The sequence below is a fragment of the Hevea brasiliensis genome, chromosome 9 (assembly GCF_030052815.1).
Source record: "Hevea brasiliensis isolate MT/VB/25A 57/8 chromosome 9, ASM3005281v1, whole genome shotgun sequence".
NCBI classification, from domain to species: domain Eukaryota; kingdom Viridiplantae; phylum Streptophyta; class Magnoliopsida; order Malpighiales; family Euphorbiaceae; genus Hevea; species Hevea brasiliensis.
The window spans coordinates 52,626,956-52,634,722 of NC_079501.1; the positions used below are offsets into that span (position 1 = coordinate 52,626,956).

The 7,767-nt window shown below is 34.7% G+C and overlaps 1 non-coding gene across 1 annotated transcript; it reads right to left on the reverse strand.

Moving 5' to 3' along the window:
- Nucleotides 1-1,586: 1,586 nt before the first annotated feature.
- On the reverse strand, nt 1,587-1,693 carry LOC131183617 (small nucleolar RNA R71). The gene has a single exon (XR_009151659.1). It is a non-coding gene; the product is annotated as a small nucleolar RNA R71 (small nucleolar RNA).
- Between the last annotated feature and the right edge of the window lie 6,074 nt (nt 1,694-7,767).

Here is a 7,767-nt window from a genome sequence, read left to right on the forward strand (position 1 = left end):
AATTTATGTCTTTTGAATATCTATTGTTTTCTGATTTCATTATCTTTGATCTATTGAATTATTTGCTAAAAAGGCGTATTAGTTAATTGTTTGATGTGATCAATTGCTAGTTCATCTTCATAATCCGTAATTGTTGTGTAAGATTGAACATGAGTAGCAATTAGGTTTTATTGATTATGATCCCATTTTTCGATAATAACCTAAGGAATCAATATGGTGAATTAAATGATTTATGCTTCATAAATTGTTGTTCAGCTTAACTACTTCCTATTCTTAAAGCAGTTATTAATTTGATGAGGATTGTTTAATACCAATTCAGTTAATAATTAGAGTCAACAAGAGTACTGGGCTCGAATTGATGAGTATAGGGAAGTTAGGGATTTTACCTCGCTGTTTGATAAATTTATGTTAAGTATTCAATAAGAGATAATTGTATTTCTTTTGTCTATGATTGAATCAATGCATTGGAATGCAAATTACCTTGAACTGAAGTTTCTTTAATTTGAGAGTTTTATATTTAATTTTAGTTCTTAATTTTTTATTTTTGATTTCTTCTTTAGATTGCAAATTACCCCCCCAACCTTTGTTTCTTTTTCCATAATACAAATGCACAAAATTTAATAATTCAGTCTCTAGGGTTCGACTTAGATTTACCACTTATTGCAGAAAATATTTCATAAATGGTAATTTCAGTTAATTTAATTTCTGGTGGATTCAACAGCTACTAAGAATTTTGGTGCTGTTGCTAGGGACTGGAATTTATTGGATTTCATGTTTTTAGTATTAGGATATTTTGTTATTAATTTAATTTGTGAGTTGTTGTTGTTTTTAGGTTTTCGGAAAAAATTATGGTGTTACTATTCATCGATAGATTTTTGGTTGAATTTGGAGGGCGGGCCATACTTATTTTAAAGGAAATGACGTTCTGATCAAGACCAATCAATTCATAGAATTCCTTGGCCCCACCCTCTTGAGGCCAAATTCCATCATTTTCTAGGGTTTTGAGGCATTTTTCTATTTTTACTTTGATTTTTTTTTGTTTATGACAAGAACTTCTCAATCTGGTGAGTTGATCTTTGATTCAAAAGTAGAAAAAAAGAGCTAAATAGTTGAGAAAATTGGCTAAGCAAGCTAGGTAGATTCCGAGTACATCTGAAGGAGTCCAATCGCCAAGGGAATTAAGTTCGGATTTGGATTCAGATTCAAATTTCAAAAACAAAACCATGGCTGCTAGAACTTTGAAAAAGTTGGCTGCTCCTGATCTAAACCAATAGCCTTTATGTATTCAATACCCTGCTTCAAATGTTGCTTTTGAGTTAAAATCTGGACAAATCCATTTATTACCTAAATTTCATGGTCTCACAGGTGAGGATCCACATAAACATTTAAAGGAATTTCATGTTGTGTGTTCTAGCATGAAACCTCAAGGAGTTTCCGATGACCAGATTAAGCTTCGAGCTTTCCCTTTCTCACTGGAAGGAACAGCTAAGGATTGGTTGTATTACCTTCCTTTCGAAACTATGAACTCATGGAATTGGATGAAGCAAATATTTCTAGAGAAGTATTTTCCTGCTTCCCGTGCTGCCAATATCAGAAAAGAAATTTGTAGGATACGATAGTATAATAGAGAGAGCTTGTATGAGTATTGGGAGCGATTTAAGAAGCTGTGTGCAAGTTGTCCCCATCATCAAATAAGTGAGCAGCTTCTAATTCAATATTTCTATGAGGGATTTCTACCAATGGATCGCAGTATGATAGATGCCGCTAGTGGAGGAGCTTTGGTTGATAAGACACCAGAAGAGGCAAAGAGGCTGATTGCTAACATGGCAGCAAATTTTCAGCAGTTTGGTATGAGAATAGATCACACACCTATGAAGGTTAATGAGGTAAGTACATCTAACCTTGAGAAACAGATTTCTGATTTAACTTCTTTGGTGAGGCAGTTGGCTGTAGGGAATATGCAAATTGTTAAGGTATGTAGAATTTGTTCGAGTTCGGGTCATGGCACTGACATGTGTCCTGCATTATAAGAGGATGAATCAATACAACATGTTAATGCAGTAGGAAATTATAGACAGCCACAATGCAGGTATGATCCCTTTTCTAATACTTATAATCTAGGATGGCAAGATCATCCCAATTTGAGTTATGGGAATCAACTTGTACAAAACCGATACTAGTAGCAGAGACAAGTGAATTAACCACCTCCGCCTCCCTTAAATCAAGGTATGTCACTTGATGAAATTGTTAAGGCTTTGGCTAACAATACACAGCAGTTTCAATAGGAGACTAGAAATAACATTCAAAACATAGAGAGGCAGATTGGTCAGTTAGCCTCATCTGTAAGTAAGCTTGAAGCTCAAGGTTCTAGAAAGCTTCCATCACAAACAATCATGAACCCCAGAGAAAATGTGAGTGCTATAGTGCTACGGAGTGGGAAATGTAACACCCTCACTGTAGTAATTCCATACATTCTACTGTTCTGGTGACCAGTGTCGGTCCGGACAGCTAGAACGTCTAGAAAAACATTTAAACTAAAGTGAGGAGCCATAATTAACTCAAATATTAAGAAGAAAAATTTAGGAAAAATTTTAAAAATAAAATACAACCAAGTTAAAAGAGCCGGTGCCCTAGCCATGGGTAACCCAGTGGGAAGTTATGGTCCTCATAACTAGGAGCCCTAAACCCCAGAGAAAATTCATAAAATAACTTTTGGGACTCCAGAGAAGAGTCATTGAGGTTTCTATGGCATTATAATGCCAAGAAAATGCTTAGAAAATTTTTTAAATCGGTACAGACAATTTTGGTCTGTTAAGCCAAACAGAGGGTATTTTGGTCATTTCGTCTTCAGAGATGATTTTTGGCCAACTTGTCCAGTTAATTAAATAATTATTATGACATAAAATATGAATAAATATTGTTAAAAATTAAATTGAAAATGAGTAGAGAAGAAAAGAAGAGAAAATGAGATAAAAGGCCAATTATAACATCACTATGATGTCATTAAAAAAAAAAATCCAACCAATCATATTTAATCAACACTTAAATTAACAAATAAAAAGAGGATAAAGGATACAAAAAAATCAAAAAAAGTCATCAACCATCCTCACCCAAAACCGGCCGTCCCTCTCCCTTCCACCCATTCCTCCATTAAAGCTCCACCAAAGCTTCACACCCCACCAAATCTCACCATAAAACCACTCAAGCTCTTCACTAAACTTGATCCTCACACCTTAAATCACTACTAGGCAGCAAAAAGAGGAAGAAAAAAGGAAGCTTTATTAGCTTGAAATTCTGCTCCAAGTGGTTAGTGTCCAAACTCTTACTACTTTTGATTTAATTCATGTTTAATGGCATGAAATAAGGTGAAAATGTAAGAAAATAAAATAAAAAATTGTGTGTGTGCACCCCTATAATTTTGGCAGCTTAGGGTTGGTTAGGGTTTGATGATTTTTCTTGATAGCAAAGTGGTTATGAGCTGCCCTTGGTATGAGATGAGTGATTGAATATGTTTGTGTAAGTGAAATGCAAGTGGAATGCATGAATGAACTTGAAAAAAATGTGGACACTTGAACAACATTAGGGTTTGCTCATGTAATGGAACCTTATAATGGTCAATTAGTGACCATTTGAATGTGTGTGAGGAGGAATTGAAGTGAGTAAGGATGTTGGAGTTGAGCTTAGGCATGCTGCCCTTGGTGGCCTGCAGGACTGGGTGGGAGTCTAGCAGGTTTGGGCAGCCATAAATGGAGTTTTATAGGTTCAATTGGTGCAAGGTATATTGGACATGAAACTAGACACATAATGGCACAACTTTGGTGAAGAAACCCTGCCCAGAAAACCAAACCAAGTTAACCTAAAAATTGCCCTAATTTAGGTGACTGCATTCTACCTGGCCAAAATGACTAAATAAATAGTATTTATTCATTTAGTCATAACTCAGTGTAGAAAGTCCAATTGACCTGAAATTTTACCAGCAGAAAGCTAAGACATAGACCTACAACTTTCATGAAGAAACCAAACTCAAATTTTGATCATAACATGTTCAAAAACTAACCTGTAATCAGTGTACAAAATACAAGATGGAGCATGACTTTCCACTTCCTCATCGACCGCTCTCTGTGATGTGGAGCCCATATTCTGATCAAAATAACATATCAAAAGATCTGCATTAGAGTCATCTTAACACTTACAATGCAATGCATGATATGCAATCTATCTAAGTCCAAAAATGCCTAAACCTGGCTCTGATACCACTAAATGTAACACCCCTCACCCGTCTACAGTATAGTTGAGCAAGGAGTGCTACACGGCATGCCGAAACACCTAGTTTGTGATTATCTCATTTCCTAAGCTCAATTTGATTTTAAGAAGTCTTTAATGTAATATTCATATTATGCTGATACTATTTTCATACTTTAATAAAATCAGTGTCTCAAAATAGTAATAAAAATCCGGCAAGGTGCCGTCTGTAAATTGGACAAACTGTCCTTCTAAACCTGTTAAAAATAGTTCAATAAAGTATTCTCAAAATCACAATTTCATTCACTGTCTCAATTTCTCAATAAAGTCAATAGACTTTCACAGTCATTAAACAGTTCCATAATATAGTCCATAATAATTTAAATATATCCAGGAAATCTCCATGTTATTTAATATGTAGAAAATATTACAAACTTTAGAGTTTTCATAATATTACAAAATATAGGGACAAATTTCAAAAATATAACAAAAGTACAAAATACAAGATATCCTAAGTCCTACCATGTATGCAATGCAGTGCAGATGACTCTGGACTCCTGTGCAGATCTGATGTCTCACCCGATCGTAGGTCTACTGGGCTCGCCAGCTGTGTCTCCAATAACTACGTGTTACAAAAGCAACACGCTAAGCAATTTTGCTTAGTGGTGCCAAATATAAAGAAATATATACTAAAATAAAGTAAATGAATTTATGACATCGATATCCTTTACAATTGTTGATTCTCCTTTATTTGCTAACATTTCAATATTTACTAATTTTGGTAGTGTTGTATGTCAGTAGACTGGATTTAGCTATTTGAATTTAATAGTACTTGAATTACTACCCGTGTAGCCTATATACTGACAAGACTGGATAAACGGATATACTGACACTGGGTACCTAGTACCTCAGGCCGTCACACCATCGGTCACAAAGTGTCTCCCGGTGTGCAAATAGTGTGGCTAAAAATCCATATAGTCAATCTGGCAATAAGCCAAGAATAAATACACAATATGTATAGCCGTAGGCTATTAAAGTCACAGTGCGGCATAATAAGCCGTAAAAATACAGTATGGCATGAAGCCATTTACAGAACAGCTGTCAGAATCCTATTGGCATGCCAACCTATCCAAACTAGTAAACTAGGCAAACTAGGGTACATTATAAATTAATTGTTTAATTCATCAATTTTTTTTAGTTTACTAGCCATTATGTAATTCATAAGTCAATGCATATGTTGACCTTTTTAGGTACTATGGATAAGTTATTTCTAGTATCAATATGTTACATATTGTAATTCAATATGCTGCCAATATAGTGCAATTTAACATTTTTATAAGTTGGCATTCATTGCCAAATTGCTTCAAGCATCATTGTATGTAAATGTCAAATTCTCAGTTTTTGGTGTGCTAGATTAGTCTAGCTTAAAGTCCTATTTCTCTTGGTTTTTAGCTTCTGGTCAAAGAAGCAAAATTGTAGCTCTATTTCCTATTACATTTGGGGCAAAATTTCAGGTCATTCTAAGTTGTATAGACAAAGATATGGTCAATTTACTAAAGCTGGACATATTGCACCTTTAGTGCAAAATTTGGTCAATTTTAGGTCACTTTTAGTTCTGGCAGTTTTGGTACCCGAAATTATGCAAGCTATTTGACTTGCTTCTTGTCATTTCTGGGCTTCAGAGCCTTCATAAGAATTGTAGCTCTATGTCTAAGCTATCCATGGTAAAAATTTCAAGTCAATTGGACCTGTTTTGAGTGAGTTATGATCATCCTAATGATTACTGTTTATATGGTCAAAAATATGGGTTGCAAGGTTGCCATTCAGAATTTGGTCATTTTTAAGGTCAGTTTCTAGGAAGAATTTTGGCAACATTTCTGCATGAAATTTGGCCTATTTGGTGTATATTTTCACCCCCCCATTGGCCTTATACCAATTGGGTTCACAGTTTGGCACTTATGACCTAATTTAGGTACTACCATCAATACACAATCTGCACAAGACACTTACACTTCCAATTTGATATTCCTTCTCCTCCTCATTACTTCAATATTCAATCAATGGCACTTCCATATATATATATATATATTGTACACAATTCTAGCAAGCATATTAGGCAGAACACTCAAGTTCTCAATGCACACAATTCACCATTCAAGTTCAACATTCACTTACACCAAAATTCAACATATCTCAATATCAATACTATTCATACACTTCAATATCAATTACACATGCTGCTCATAATTTAATACTATCATATTTTATTAATAAACTTCATATTCATACACAAATTCATGATATTATAGGCTGTCAAACATAGCAGTTTGCCAAAGCATCAAGGTCCCATTTCAAACCCTTAATTCAAGCATTAACATGCACATACTTAGATTTTAACTTACTACATCTTCCATTTGAGTTAATCAACCATAATTTCCATCCATTAGAGGAAAGAAAAACTCAAATACAACAAATATTCATGGCTGCCGAAAATGGACAGTTACATATCTCACTATTCTCTTCATTTCTCTTCACTAAAATACTCACCTCAACCTAAACAAAATGTTTACCAAAGCAAGGGAGAGGTTTAGGACACTTACAACTTTTGGAGCTTATCAAAACTTCACCAAATCTTGTTTTTCTTGCTGCCAATATCTTCCTCAAGGTAAGTATGCAAGCTTTAATTAAGGAATCAAGTGGAAATGATGGCTTGATCATGCACCAATGAAGCTTGCATGTGGGGCGGCAATGGTGGTTTCCATGGTGAATTTCATTTCGGCAAGATGAAGTTGGATGAAGAAGAAGATGATAATGAGTGCAATCTGCTGTCCCAAGGCTTGTTTTGGTGTCCCAATATTCAAGTTAGTGAAGCACTAAGCAATAGTTTAATGGTTAATTAGTTGAAGTTTCCTTATTTGCTCATTTATCTCAATTCTTTTACTATTTACATATTGTATCCCATTTTAATTTTTCATGACATTTCATAAGTGCAATATCATTTATTTTTAATGGACATTGAGGTCAAAAGGAAACTCTTAGTGTCAAATGACAAAAATGCCCCATTTCGGGTTATATTCCTGATTTTTCGGTAACATCGATTTTTGTCTGTTTTTTGATTTTTTGTTTTTCTTTGTACTAATTTATTAATTTTTCTTTGATATTTCTAGTGTCAATTACATTTCAATAAACCTTTGCTTATGTCCTGAAATTTAATTCTGAGGGTTCCCCACGGCCCTGAGGTCGGCAACGACCTTCCCAGTGCAGTCACCCATCGCTGCGGTGCCGGCTCGTTTAACATAGCTTCATTTTCTCTCTCTTTCATTTTTCTTTGATTTTTCTTATATTTTATTTTTATTTATTTCATCATTATATGTCTGTTCACTATCACCGAAGTGTAGTTTCAGACATCCTGACTTGCTTGGACTGATATTTGGCCATTGAAGCAACAGAACGTACAGAACACGTACAGTGGGGATGTTACAACTTTTCCCCTCTAAATAAAAATTTCATCCTCGAAATTTACCT